This window comes from Anolis sagrei, chromosome 2 (genome assembly GCF_037176765.1).
Source record: "Anolis sagrei isolate rAnoSag1 chromosome 2, rAnoSag1.mat, whole genome shotgun sequence".
NCBI lineage: Eukaryota > Metazoa > Chordata > Lepidosauria > Squamata > Dactyloidae > Anolis > Anolis sagrei.
Genome location: NC_090022.1, coordinates 59,047,922 through 59,063,296, shown reverse-complemented (window position 1 = coordinate 59,063,296; position 15,375 = coordinate 59,047,922). Strand labels below are relative to the sequence as shown.

The window sequence follows — 15,375 nt, the reverse complement described above, 5'->3', positions numbered from 1 at the left end:
TTTTTTCATGAAATTTTCTGCATAATGGAGTTATTTTTCTTTTATGAATGAAATGAACACAAAAGATTAAAGAAAGTTACTTCTGTATGGTAGCTTTATCTGTTCATTGACATTCATTCTGTTCAGACCATTTCTTTCTCACCTCCCTCTCTCATGAAGTAAGTTCGTTTTCCCAACACACTGACAAGCAAAGATTATTAAAGGTAAGGACTGAATAGAAGACCACAAAGAGAGAGCAAACATAAGAGGTCATAGGGTCAGGTCCCACATTTTCCTGACCCCACAAAGAGGCAGTAGAAGCAGGCCAAAGGAAATAATGTTTAATTTCAAAGTGAATATTATTGTAATCTTATTAACCAACCAACATTATTAAACAATTATCTCTGGTAATTTTGAAGAAGTGGTAGAATAGTGGTAGAAAAAGCCTCACAGGTAAGGAAGAGAGAGAGCAGGTGAGAGGTGTGCCTGGATTTTTGTAAGAAGGATAGTGTGTAAGAGAAGTGGATGATACAAAGTTGATTCAAAGCAAACAATAGACTGATGTTTCTATTAATCCCACTTTCAACAGTCTGAAAACAAGGATATTAGAATGCAAGAATGAGGCCACATACGTTTGGCTACACATTTTGCAAATTCTATAGGACAATAGAATGATTCTTACTTAAAACAGATGGAAAGAATGACTTCAGTATGGAGTTATAGAAATATATGTTAATCCATTTAGTGGAATTCCTGCTCTTCCTCATGCATTTTGTTTCTTAATGCTGGCTTTGCTTGAGAATGTTAATCTACTGACTGAATCTTTAAGACAAGAAGACAGATCTCCACAAGCTTTTTTTTTTAAAAAAAAAAAACAAAACAAAAACCCAGCAACAACATTATATCCAGAAGTGTAGCTTGATGTCATTAAGTGTATTTAAATCTTTGTGCCTACATCAGGAATTCATGAATGTATAATTCACTTTTCTTTCTCTAATCATTCATTATTTTGGAATCCTGTCTGTACGAGAAAAAGCAGATCTGCATAGACATTTACCAGTATACCACTTAATTAGAATACAAAATATAAAACTGGTGATGAGGCATCTAGATAACTTGATATCAACTTGAGTTGCACCAGATGGGGCAAATGTCTCAGGAGGTTCTGACATTTATTGCTGTGGTTTCCACTGTTTTTTATTTTTAAATATCTTTATGATTTTTTTTGTTAACACAGTACATTTCCTGGTGATTCCTGATATAATAACAACAACAACAACAACAATTTTGTTTGTTTTCCGCCCTATCTCTCTGAAGGGATTGAGGGCAGATTCCAACATAACAATGGCAAACATTCAATGCCCACATAAAACACACGATACTAACATAAAATCCCAGAAAACCCCCACATATAAAAGTAACATTAAAGCCTAACATCAAATTAAGACCTAAGATCAATAAATTAAACTTGACATCAATAAATTAAACTACACATAATTAGATCAAATTCTATAATAACATAAATCTAAACAAAACATCCACATTAGTGTACAACAGCCAGCAAGGGTTCACAAAATGGTATGGGTTGGTTATGTAGTCAGATGAGGTCACTGGGCTGGTGTGGACCAGGAAAGCCCGAATATGCATAGTTCTCAACCAGATGCCCAGCAGTGATCTCTCGACCATCTAATCCCCTTCCTCTCCATATGCTAGTGAGCAAAAGTAGGTCTTCAGGTGTTTTTAAAGGAGAGGAGGGAGGGGGCATCTGTATTTCTTTAGAGAGGGAGTTCCAGAGATATCACATGTTATTCCTGCCATCAGGAATAAAATTATTTCTAATTTAGAAAGATATGAGAAGTCTCCTCTTCTCCTTTTTGGAGTGTGGTTGGGAAGATGTGCATCAGTGAAATGGCTCTTTGGCACTTCAGCTGGCCCCTTAACATTTGTGGATACCACTTTTACTATCATGGCTCAATGCTATGTGCCTCACCAAACTAAAACTACTAGGATTCCACAGCATTGAGCCATGACAGTGGTTACAAACCTGCATTAATTCTATAGTATATATGCATCCTAACAGAGAAAAGGACATTTCTAGAACAAACTGAAGTCCATTTCATGAAAACAACAACAACAATAATAGCAACAACTTTGTTTATATTCTGTCCTATCTCCCCGAAGGGACTTAGGGTGGATTCCAATCATAAAAGGCAAACATTCAATGCCTGAAAATAACAAGCAATAATAACAAAAATTGACAGCCCAACATATAAAAGCAAATTGTAAATGAACAACTAAAATAAAATTGAAAAACACAATCTATTATATGAAACATGAAACAAAACATCAAACAGAAGTGTCAGTTTCCCAGAGCCAACAGGGTTCCTTGGGGTCAAATAATATTGATAATTGCAAGATGTTTCCTGAGCTAGCGGGGAAACAGGGTACGGATACGGATGGCAGATATTAATCAGAGGTATAATGGCAGTATTACCATCTATTCCTCCTTCTGCTCATAAGCCAGTGAGCCATGTCCCAGCTGTTTCCTAAAGGCGGGGAAGGGGAGCCATCTTTAATTTCTTAGGAAGAGAGTTCCAGAGGTGGGGGAAAGCCACAAACAAGGCCCTTTCTCTTGTTCCCACCAGCCATACTTGGAACAGGGGTGGTACCAAGAGCAGGGCCTCTTCAGATGACTGTAGTATCCAAGGTGGTTTGCAGTGTGAGATGCAGTTTGTCAAATAGCCCGGACCCAAGCCATTTAGGGCTATAAAGGTAATGACCAGCACTTTGTATTTTGCCTGGAAGCAGACTGGCAGCCAGTGGAGCTGCTGCAACATGGGAGAGGTTCTCTCCCTGAATAGCGCTCCAGTTAGTAACTTGGCTGCTGATCTCTGGACCAGTTGAAGCTTCCAAACTATCTTCAAAAGCAGCCCTGCATAGAGAGTGTTGCAATAATCCAAACGGGATGTGACTAAAACATGAACTACCATGGCCAGATCTGGCATGCCAAGATATGGGTGCAGCTGGCACACAATTTTTAATTGTGCAAAGACACTCCTGGCCACCACTGACATCTGGGGTTCCAGGGTCCAGGATGAGTCCAGGAGCATGCCCAGACTGCAAAGCTGCATCTTCAGGAGGAGTGTGATCCCCGTCCAACACAAAAGATGCAAAGCTGCATCTTCAGGAGGAGTGTGACCCCCATCCAACACAGGCTGTAATCCCATACCCTGACCAGCCTTCTGACTGACTAAGCGTACCTCTGTCTTATCTGGATTTAATTTCAGCTTGTTAGTCCTCATCCTGTCCATTACTAATGACAGGTACTGGTTTAAGACCAGACATAAGTCCCCCCACCCCACCCCGAGTCAGTCTTGAACATAGGACTGCATTCGTTTGTGTCTTTTTATGTTAAAATAAACCAGCATGTATATTTTTGAATGTATGCAAATATTTTCAACTCTTATTTTTCACATTACCTTGTATACTGTATATATACTCATGTATAGCTTGAATTCTTGTATAAATTAAGGGCAAGTTTTGAGGAGAAATCATAAATTTTATTATGACCCATGGGTAAGTTGAGTATCATTTTGTGTAGAGAAAGAAAAGCTGCAACACTACTTCAGGGGGCCAGCCACCACAAGCCATCACTATTTTCAAGCATTCAATATTTTGTTGAGATTGTTTGTTGTTTCCTATCTGTACAACAGCAAAACAACAGAGAGGAAACTATCAGGGACAGCTAATCACCTCTCAACAAAAGATTCCCTCAGGCACTAACAAGCTGCACCAAAAAACTGCCAGGCCATCAAATGCTAATCAAGGTTGTCAGTTGAAACATTCACACCTAGCTCCAACAGACAAGAGTCCTTTGTCCCACCCTGGTCATTCCACAGATATATAAACCCAATTTTCCTAATTCTAACAGACCTTACTACCTCCGAGGATGCTTGCCATAGATGCAGGCAAAACGTCAGGAGAGAATGCCTCTAGAACATGGCCATATAGCCCGAAAAAACCTACAACAATCTAGTGACTCCAGCCATGAAAGCCTTCGACAATACATTTTCCTGGTAGTTTTTCAATTGGTCCTTCAGACAGCTAAGAGGTCATAGTGCTTCCACTGTTGTTCGTGCTAGAGAGTAAGAGAGATGTGCTTGGATCCATGGAAGACACAGATCCACAGTCCATTCTTCGGAGGATGGAAAATCTCATCCACCCCTGCCTGCATCTGGCGTATGGATTTCCCCTACCATCATGCCCTCAGTGGGGAAATATTAAACATGGATCAAATGGGTGTGGAAGGCCGCCTCCTGTCTGGTTAGCACAAACTGGAAGAACTTAGGGGTGAGATTGTGAATTTGCTGCTCTGCTCCTCCTCCTCAAACTTCCCTTTGGCTTCCAGTTTTAATTCAAGCAACCTTTATGCATGTGTGAACAAGCCCTGCAGTCATTTGAAAACAGATTATTCCTATTGTCTGGAGAAACTGGTCTGCCTTAATCACCCCAGCCTTATTGGCTCAGGTGGATGCTGCTAGACCACCCACTGTTTAAGTGCTTGTATAATACATGTTTATGAATTTACTCCATACTAATTATGAAACTCTACATTCTTTATTGCAACAGAATAAAATGGTTTAAGATCCAGGTACCAAACTTGCTTGAGTTTAGTGTTATTCATGTGAACGTCTCAGCTTTTTTTAAAAAAAACTTGATGAAACAATGTTTTGCCTTCAGTCGGTGTAATTACAAACATGCTTAAGGGTGCACATATGCAGTCAATTTATGAAATCACTATCAGCCTAGATATAAATGTTTTGGTTCTTGTTCCTCTCAGGTAGCTTTCCAGCACAACTGTTTGTAATGCATTCTTGTAATGGCCAATCATTCACTCCTGTGTAAATTCATCATAGGAAACCAATATTGAGGTTATCCTGGTTTTGCTTAGCCCTTTTAAAAAATAAATTTTCTGACCCCTGCTACTCCCACTTAGGAACAAACTCGCCACATTTCTAAGTCAGAAAATTGCTTTCAATTCTACTGCTTGTAAACCAGAATCAGGCACCTTAAATGAAGCAAAAGAAGGAAATTAGCCCCAGATATAGCTGCATGCTGGCCATGTGTTTCTGAAATGGGAATCTATAGCCCTCTCCTTGCGCTCCCTCATCACCAGATCACTAGACATATAAAACGTGAAAATCAAGACATAATCTAGGAAAGAGTCTGTTGCAATATAGCAGACAGAAATACATCATATTTTTTGGCTTACAAACTTTTTTTTTCCAAAGGGCAACATTTGGCCAATGAATAGAATGTTTTAAGACCCTCCCAGCCCCCAATTTATAATGAAAGCTTTTCCATGTTTGAGATGCTATATTTACTTAGTTCAAATATTTATGGGTGCAATGTATATACAGTATTGAACAAAACAGAAACCAGATTCATTCCTTAATGAGTGAGAAGGAATAGACTACATACAGAACTAAATATACCATAGTGTGAAGCAGGACCAGGGGGTGGGGAGGGGAAGAGGGCCTTAGCTAATACTTTGTTAAGCTTGCAGCCCTAAAAAAATGTTCAACTCTTTACAGCTACTGAACTAAAGAACAAAAAGAAAATAAATTGGTATTAGCTTTTGCTCATTATCAGATATATTTTTTTGGAAAAACAAAGGTTAGAGTGTGCAAAATGTCTTTGAATTTATTCAGCTGTTCTTGCAGTTTCATGTTTCACAAGTGGCTGCAACCCTGCCTGTGTTCCCATATGACTGGATTAAAGTTATCTGACAGGCTTGTTAAAGTTATCAGGCCAGACCAGCAATGCTTGTTCAACCTCACAGTCATCAACCGTCATTGACAATTTGCTCTATTCAAAATTATATCCCCCTTTTTTGAAACATGGGGCAAGCTCAGTTTAAAATCAGGATAATCTCAATTATATGCTAAAACCTGAAGGAAGATCATCATTTGCAGACTCCAACCATTCACAATGCTTTATTTGTTACCTTTGCATCTCCGAGTAATGCTGTAGTCTCAAAACAACCTGCATAGTACCTTCCTAGTGGCCACACAGGTTACAACACTATACAACACTTGCTGTAGAGTAGTGTTGCTCAACCTGTGGGTCCCCAGATGTTTTGGCCTTCAACTCCCAGAAATCCTAACAGCTGGTAAATTGGCTGGGATTCCTGGGAGTTTTAGGCCAAAACACCTGGGGACCCACAGGTTGAGAACCACTGCTGTAGATTGAGGACTTTGTTGCATAGACCCGTTATTCCACTATGATCATAGTATCTTGATAGTGAATACATACTCCATTGAGCACCCTTGATATTTCACCATTCTTTAATAGTGTAATTGTGCAGATTTGCCAATTTATGGTCCCATGATCATACTTTAGCATATCCCTGTAACCTTGTCTTCTGCACTATTGCTGTCCCTTACTTTTTTGTTTTGTTTTTATTTTTAGCACAATTGAACAATTCCAGAATTTTAAAACAAAAAGGGGCTAATATAAATCTATCTATCTATGCTATAAAATGTATGTATGTTTGTATGTACGTGTGTATGTACGTGTGTATGTAGGTGAGTTTGTTTGCAGCTGATTTCTTATTGGCTTCCACTTCCAGACACAACTGTGACCACCGCCAACAGATCAGGACCAAGTTTGGCACACAGAACCCCCATGACAAACCAAAAATACTGGAAGGGTTTTAGGGAAAATTGACCTTGATTTTGGGGAGTTGTTGTTCACCCACATTCAGAGAGCACTGAATCCAACCAACAATGGATCTGGACCTAAATTGGCACACAGACCCAACATGCCAACTTTGAATGCAGGGTTGAGTGGGTTGAGGGTGACTAACATGAATTTGGAATTTGTAGTTCACTTGCAATCAAAGAACACTGTGAACCCAACTGACAATGGATCTGGACCAAACTTGCCATGCATACCCAATGCGGCCAACTTTGAATACTGGTGGGGTTTGTGGGGAACTGACCTATGATGTTGAGAGTTGTAGTTCACCCACACCCTTATACATGCTCTAATGGATTCATTCTTAAAAAACAAAAGCAAAGATGAGTTTTTCTAACAAATAGGATTACGAATTATCTAACCCAGACATCATCGCGTACCTATGCTAAGATAAAATAAAGGAAAACAGCCAGCTTGGAAGTATCAATGACTAGAGGAGAAAAGGGGAGCGGATAATCCTCCTTGCTGATGTTGCTTTACTGACAGTATGCTAGCACAGAAACAAAAGGAATCCCATTGCATAAAGGTAGGTAATGAGAACATTGGAATTGGGAGCTGTAGACCACTTTTACACGTCAATAATTAAGGATAGGAAAATACCAGGGAGGAGGCAGACTGACAGTGAGATTCAGCTGCAATGCTGGTTTGCCTGTCTCGTGTGTTAGTCCTGGGTTTCATTTAAAGAAATAACATTTACTTCCAGGTTGACATGCTCTGAACTGGACAGTTACTGACATTAAAAACTGAATTGTGATTTGGGCATGGGATTCCTGTATCTAGGAACCTCCAGAATGAAACAACATTCATTGCAGAATGCAACAAATTTCCAGTCATGGAGCAGAATATTAGAAAGAAACTGTAATTTCCAGTCATGGCCTGGGACATTAGAAAGAAAAATGGAAGAAATAGCAAAGGAGATGATGTTTTCATGGCCAGGTAAATTATATAGGAAAAAATCTCTCCCCTTCAACTCCACCCCAAGCACAACATCTGTTCCTGTTTCTAGACTATTCAGAATTCATAATAAATTCCAGCTGGCTTCAAGTAGAAAAATGAATATGTTAAAATTGCATTGCAAATAGTGTCTCTGCTGATCATCTCAACAGAAACTCCACAGAATAATGGTGAAGGGCAAGACTCAACATAGCTGCTAGATTTTATCTTGGTGCTGTTGATAACTTTATATTTAGAAATACATTTGCCATCACAATCACAATTTGATAATTATATTGTGATCTGCATAGAAAGTATTTTTCCTTCCAGTGTGTATTTCAACCCACAACCTGAAGTATGAGAAAAAAATCATCACAAAAGCAAAATAGGTGTTTTGCCACCCCATGCTTCTTCATATGTAGCTCATGAAAATAATTTCAGCAGATGAATTTCCTTCATGAGCATCATATAGCCAGTAGATCTCGGATCCACTGCCCAAACATGCCTAGGGTTGGCAAAACAATGTTCCAAGAGAAGTTGGCCTAAATCTAATTGTCAATTCTAATGAGAGTAGTCTCACTCAATCTATGGGGACCTGGTAAGGCTAGAATAGGAACATTGTGAAACACCATATGTTAGACTTCAACTAGCACTTTGCTCATGAACAAGTGAGGATAGTCATGTTATTTAAGTTGTTTTATTTTCAAAATATAAACATTTGTGTTGTACCCAAAGGGAGCTAAGGTGTTAAATACAGGCTATGCTCTCACTTTCAACATTGCTTTTTCATTTTATTTTTTTATATTTTTAAAGTTATGTTCTTATAAACTGCTGACCTACTGTCTACACATTTCTCAACTGAACATTCTGTAAAGCACACATAAATAAATGTCTGTAACTGCATCCAAAGAAGGGACAAGTTATACCACAATGATCTGCCCATATGGATTATAAAGGTACATAAACCCAAGAAATAGGATGGATCATAATTTCTGTTCTCTTGTACAGGTGGCTACAAGACAGATAACATCATGAAGTAATAGCATTCTGTTATAAACGGATATCCAACACATCCATATTTTAACTTGTCAAATGATGAAAACTAATTCATTGGTCTACTTTTTATGACAAAGTTTTATATGTGGTTAGGATCTAACTCCTAAAATTACCTGTACTACACAATATTTATTCATTTTTCCTGTACTTAAAAGAAACTTTTGTGTAGAACATATTGAAGAACATCTTTAACCTCCTGATTCACTTCAGAATGGCAAAAATGATATGGATAAAAGTAGGGTTAAAATAATCTGCATGTCATAAAAGGGCAATTAAAAGTTAGCTGCAATTTGCATTAGCATAACAATTTAAACATATTCTACAAAAACATTGTAAAGAAATTGCTAATAATGTTATTTAGGGGATTATAAAGAATGGAATCCTATATACACCCACTCAGAAGCAAGTGCCTGGTAAGTAAGAAAAGGAAAGGCAACCCAAATCTGTCAATTTTAACATAATATTATAAGAATCGTGATAAAAACAAATATCTCAGATCTCCTGCTGCTTTCTAGTTGGCTTAAATTGTGATACTCACTATAATTTCTCTTTTCACTTCCCATTCACTTAATATAACACTGTGACTTCTGTTGCAAATTCTTGGTTTAAGCTCCAAGGAAAAAATGCATTTTATTAAAAACGTATTCTCCTATCACTTTGTGGACCATTTTGAGTTAGGTAGCCCCTTAAGAATATCCAACTTTGAAGTTTTAATCTTTCTAAAAGTGTCCCTCCAAGTATATTAGTAATATCTGAGGAATGGAAATGTTATATAAAATATCAGCACACTGCCTCTGACATGCCATCTGCGTGAGCTACAGTCTCCTCAGTGAAACCTTTTTACACACTGAAATCATTATCTCTCTGAAGTCTGCAGCTGGCATTTAAAGCTTATTGATGGCATGGGTATCAGTGGCTCTGTAGGCAGCCCTCTTGCCTGAGGCTCCCAAGGTCACCGGTTCGTATTCTGCTTAGAGAAAAAGCTGGACCTATTCCAGGATTGTGTGTGGGCTGTGCTAGACTCCTAGAGGGCAGTCCTTTAGACAGTAAGTGAAACCAGGTCTGCTTTGTAGATATCAAAGCTCTCTTCCTAGTGTGGAGGAAGAAACGGGCAAGGAAGCTGCAGCCTACATGCCCAGAGCAAGAAAGAAAACATAATGGCCAGAGAAGAGAACTTGACTGTCATTCATGTTCAGGCCTCCATGAAAAATAATGCAATAATTAGGCATACAGGTACCTATTGAGAGACACCACTTACAGATAAACCTCTACATGGGGTAGGGCATTAGGCAAAATATTAGGAGATATAAATATACACACAAACATATATAATATTGGAATGTAACCTGCTCTGGTGTTAATGCTCTGATGCTTGGTTATCCCAGATGTCTCCCTCCTCCTCTTCCTCTTCGTTATAGACAAGTAAAGTTGGATCTCTTGAAGGAACTGGGGATCACACTCTAGGCGAAGGTTGGACAGGTGATCAATGTACAGCATGGGATTTTGCCGTGGCCATGTGCCTCCAACAGTGACTGGATCATCTAGTCAAAAGAAACAAAGCCAACATATAACATTTTGCTTGAGTGAAAACAAAAACAAAGAAAATGCTAAACACACCCTGCACATAACAGTAAAAAGTGGTTAATTCCAGCAACACTCACCACTCCACACAAAGTTATTTTTTTCAAAGTGTAGTATGCAGGCAACTTCTTAAAACCATTGTCTTTATGGAGCCCAAACTCATATGAGTTCCTTAAACAAAACTCTTCCTCATCAGAAAAAAGTAGTAATTTTGGTAGAAGGACTGGAGAAAACCAGTACCTGAATACTGGGATTAATTTGGGTCAGTACATTAATACCAAGGATAACATCATAGGATTGGGTTCCAAGAGTTAAGGAGGGTTAACATTCTGTCTCAAAATATTGTACTTATATTTCCCCCTTGTGGCTATTACTAGCTCCAAGCTGGAAACAGAGATGCATTTCTTTGCTAATGTCACTGTCAAAGAAAGCAATGAAGACTGTTTGCTGTTTGGGACTTATTCCATGTAAAATTCAAATGTGGCATTTTTTGTTCCAAAAACAGTCTTTTCTCCTCATACAAATATCTCCTCATACAATATAGCAATTCTGGACAGAAATATTATTTTCCGTGTTTCTTGTCCAAAATTGCCGTTTTCTGCACAAAATGTGCAAATTTTGTACTGAGTAAGTCCAAACTGTAAATATTCTTGTCATCCCAGAAGTCTCCTCACTACTTACTTTCCTAATACTAAGGAAACATGTTTATTGCCCATTTAACAAACCTTTTTGAATATCCTCTCCATCATTAGTTAGAAAACATGTTTCCACCCAAATTCTTCTGCCACTCAGTTGCTATGCAGCTGCCATGCAACATTTAGCTTTTCATTTTCATCTCACTCTTCAAAATCAAATTTCTTCAGTGTGTACACAATTGCCAATAAAGAGTGTATCAACACCTGGCACAACATGCTTTCTTTCTTCAGTTTGCTGCTTGCATCTCCTTGCTGTGTGGAAGAATCAAACCCACTGGATCAGTTGAAGGATTTTTATTAAGCCACCTTCTCAAGCAGTGGCTTAAGTTTTTACTGAGCAGTATCTTTGATAAAGGGACAGGTTATTGAAAGACTAAAGACATCAGCTTCCAATCAGAACAAGCTATGCATTTCTGGGATATATTCCCAAACAAATAACATCAGTACACATGTGGAAAGGATCACATTCCCACTCTACAAGACAGAATACTCAGTTATGAAATGTAGAAGTAGATTATGTATTATCCAAAATGGTTAGGACAAGATTCCCCCCCCCCCCCCCCCAATTTTGCAGTATTTGCATTTGCATGAGCATCATGCGATATATTGGAGATACGGCTCATGTCTAAACATGAAAATCATTTATGCTTGAAATGTACCTTATTCACAGTCCAGAGGTAATTTAATATAATAATCTTTATAATTTTGTGCATGAAAAAACGTTTGTGTACATTGAACCATCAGAAAAACCAAACATGTTACTACCTTAGCCAGCCATATGAACAATTATTTTGGATTGCCGAATTCTGAATAAGAGGTGCTTAACCTGTATGGATCCCTATTTAATCATATTTGAAGCAGACCCATTGAGATCATAGCTGATGTAAGGCCTCCACTTAAGCATCATACTAAACATGACTTATAGCTTTTACACTGACCATATAATGCAGTTTGAAGCTAGCTTTAAACTGTGGTGGCTAGAAATATACTCTGCCAAAGCATACTGTGGGTTAAGGGAAATAAAAAGTATCAAGCAAGGTTGGTGGAAAGTCCAAGATAAGCTCCTTAATTCACAGCAGTGAGCCCCAAATCGGTTCCACAGAATACAAAGCACATTGTAGACATCTGCCTGCACTGAAGTACTTTGTAAAATTCAGAACACAGGGCTGGGAGGGCTGCTGGAAAAGGCCACAAAAACATAGCTGGGCAGCAGGGAGCCAACTGACAGGTAATTGATCACCTCCACTGTTCACTGTCACTTTTTCTTCTGGTTTCCACCTCATATGCCTCTAGAACCCTGGTGTTTTTTTCACTCAGAAATTGGGGGTGGGTGGGAAGAGAGACCACAGTCTCCAGTGGCTGCCAAGGCTCTGTTGCATGATTATTGTGGATTTTGGAAATCCACCTTCCATGGTTAATATAATAATCTTCCTGGACTTGAATGTAAACATGCACAGAACAAAACTGGTTTCTGCCAAACTGACATAAGCATTCAGTGTAGATGAGCCCCCAGCTCATCTTATGATGAGAAACATACATAGATACCTGAATTATCTAGGAGCCCCCAGTGGCACAGTAGGTTAAACCCTTATGCCGGCAAGACTGAAGACTGACAGGTTGCAGGTTCAAATCAAGGGAGAGTGTGGATGAGCTCCCTCTGTCAGCTCCAACTGACATGAGAGAAGCCTCCCACAAGGATGGTAAAACATCAAAACATCCAGGTGTACCCTGGGCATGGGCAACATCCTTGCAGACGGCCAATTCTCTCACACCAGAAGTGACTTGCCATTTCCCAAGTCACTCCTGACATGAAAAAAAAACAAAACAAAAACAAACCGAATTATCTTTTCTTTTCTTTTCTTTTTTTTTTACAATAAAGAGCAATTTGCCCAGGGTTAATAGCAAATCCACCTCCAATGTTTCTTGATTCTACACAAGAAAAAGGTTGGCAGAAACTGGTTTCTGCCAAACTCACCTAAGCATTCAGTGTAGATGAAACCCAAGCTCATCTTATGATGAGGAACATACAAAGATACCTGAATTATCTTTTTGTATCGTAAAGAGCAATTTGCCCAGAGTTAATAGCAAATCCATCTCCAATGTTTCTTGATTCTACACACAATGACAGACAACACCATGCCTTGGCTCACATAGAATCAAAAGTATGTTAATAATTGACTGAAATATATTCAGACTAAAATTCAAAATGTAACAATGATTTCCCCCTAGAGATGATAGATAGGTGATAGATGATGGAAAGATAAATAGATGGAGCTGTTGTTGCACACCTTCAAGTCATTACTAGCTTACAGTACCTCTAAATTGAACCTATCACAGAGGTTTCTCCACAAAGTTTGTCAGAGATGTTGATTTCTTTACCTTCATCTGAGACTGAGAGAGTGTGACTTGCTCAAGGTCACCCAGTGGGTTTCCATGGATAAGTGGGGATTTCAACCCTGGTCTCTATCGTTTTTAGACTGTAAAATAGCCATTTGATATACTGACTATGCTCTTTTAAAAAAAAAAACAGATGACATTGCAGGGGTTTGAAGCAAAACAGAAATTCTCACAGTAAAGTAAATGCACTTAACTACATAACAAGAACACGTTTCATAAGAGGAACATGTCCTCTTAACCTGTGACAACACACTTGTTTATTTAGTTTTCTTCTTAGTAAGAAAGCAATTGATTCTTCTCCCAATAAAAATATCCTTATGCATTTATAAACACTACTGGTAATTATGTAATTACCTTACCCAATCATGTTAAATTGCTGTCAGTTAAGTTCCCACCACTGATTACTTATGGACTATACTAAAGCTAAATGAAGTCTTTGGTAAAGTGTACTTAGTGAATTACAAAGGTGTCTCTATGATTCTAAACACCAGATCCGGACTATATTTGCTATAATAACCCAATGTCCAAGGTCAAGGACAGATCTCACTGAATGTTTTGTATGAAATCTAAAGAAAGACAGAATTAAATACATGGTGTTCTTTGTCATGACTTCTTCATCTAACAGCAACCTTTCACCTCCACATGCTTAAAAACACTATAATTACATAATTAAAAGTAATTATGTAATTTAACCTACAGGGGTTTATTCTACATGCTCTAGTTCAATTATTTTCATAATATATTATTATATATTATTACATTATATTCATAATCAAAAATAAAACAAGATGAAAATTAAGGATCAGGAAAACTTTAAAATATTTAAATGACTGCTGCAGAGAGGCCATGGACCAGTAATTTAATGTAAAATAAATCCAGTGATGACAATCTCCTTAGAAAGTCATGAAATATTTTCAGCTTTAATGACAGGAAATATTACTTTTTGGAAATATTTGTGCATAGTAAGATGTCACTACCCAAATCAGCTTTCATTACCTCCCTTCCCATACATATTTCCAATCTCCTCGCCTCTGAAAAGAATATTATAATGGAAAATTTCACAGGAACTGGAAAATTGCCAATAATGTAATAATAAGGATGTCATTGTTATAAGAAAATGTGCTTTTTCTGCCCAATGTCATGGAATAATCAGTCCATAAAGCAGGCAATAAGTTACTTCAACTGTATCCAGCAACTGTAGGCTGGTGTGACAGATTCCTGTTGCAGTTGGCACTGATACGCCCACATGGATTGATGCACAGAACCATAGAGCCGGAAGAACATTAAGGGTCATCTCATTCAACAGTTTTCCAATGCAGAACATCCAATTCTGCAGCTCCCAGTTTATCAATCTTTTAGCCTCTGTTTAAAAAACTTTGAAGCAGATCTTTCCAAAGCAAACAACTCTTTCACCATTCCATCAAGAAGCTTTTCTTAAGTTTTAGCCCAAATAATTTTCCTGTCAGTTTGGATCCCTTGTCTCAGAACTTACTCTTTAGTTATTGAACAAAATACAGATAGAATAGCAAAGGAAAAGAAAAGCAATAGTCAGCTGTCTATATCCATGGCTTCTGTGCCCATAAATTCTATATTCATGAAAGGAGCCCCCTATATTCGGTGGCGCAGTGGGTTAAACCCCTGTGCCAGTAGGACTGAAGACTGACAGGTTGCAGGTTCGAATCCGGGGAGAGGCGGATGAGCTCCCTTTATCAGCTCCAGCTCCACATGCGGGGACATGAGAGAAGCCTCCCACAAGGATGATAAAAACATCAAATCATCCAGGCGTCCCCTGGGCAACGTCCAATTCTCTCACACCAGGAGTCACTCCTGACACGACAAAAAAAAAAAAACCATCCACAGTGATGTTGCCATTATATTGTAATAAGGCACATATATAATGAGACATGAGCATCCATTGATTTTGGAATCTATGAGTGGTCCTCGAACCAAACCTCAGATGATATCAAAGGCCCAC

General features: G+C 38.4%; 1 protein-coding gene across 18 annotated transcripts in view; it reads right to left on the bottom strand.

The window, feature by feature from the left end:
* The window catches only part of ERC2 (ELKS/RAB6-interacting/CAST family member 2), a 691,106-nt gene that overhangs the window by 79,847 nt on the left and 595,884 nt on the right, over positions 1–15,375 (bottom strand). For all 18 annotated transcript variants that reach the window (XM_067463537.1, XM_067463536.1, XM_067463539.1 and 15 more), the window contains one exon: positions 10,074–10,268. The gene's annotated coding sequence lies outside the window, so the exon portion shown is untranslated. The remainder of the gene's footprint in view (positions 1–10,073; positions 10,269–15,375) is intronic.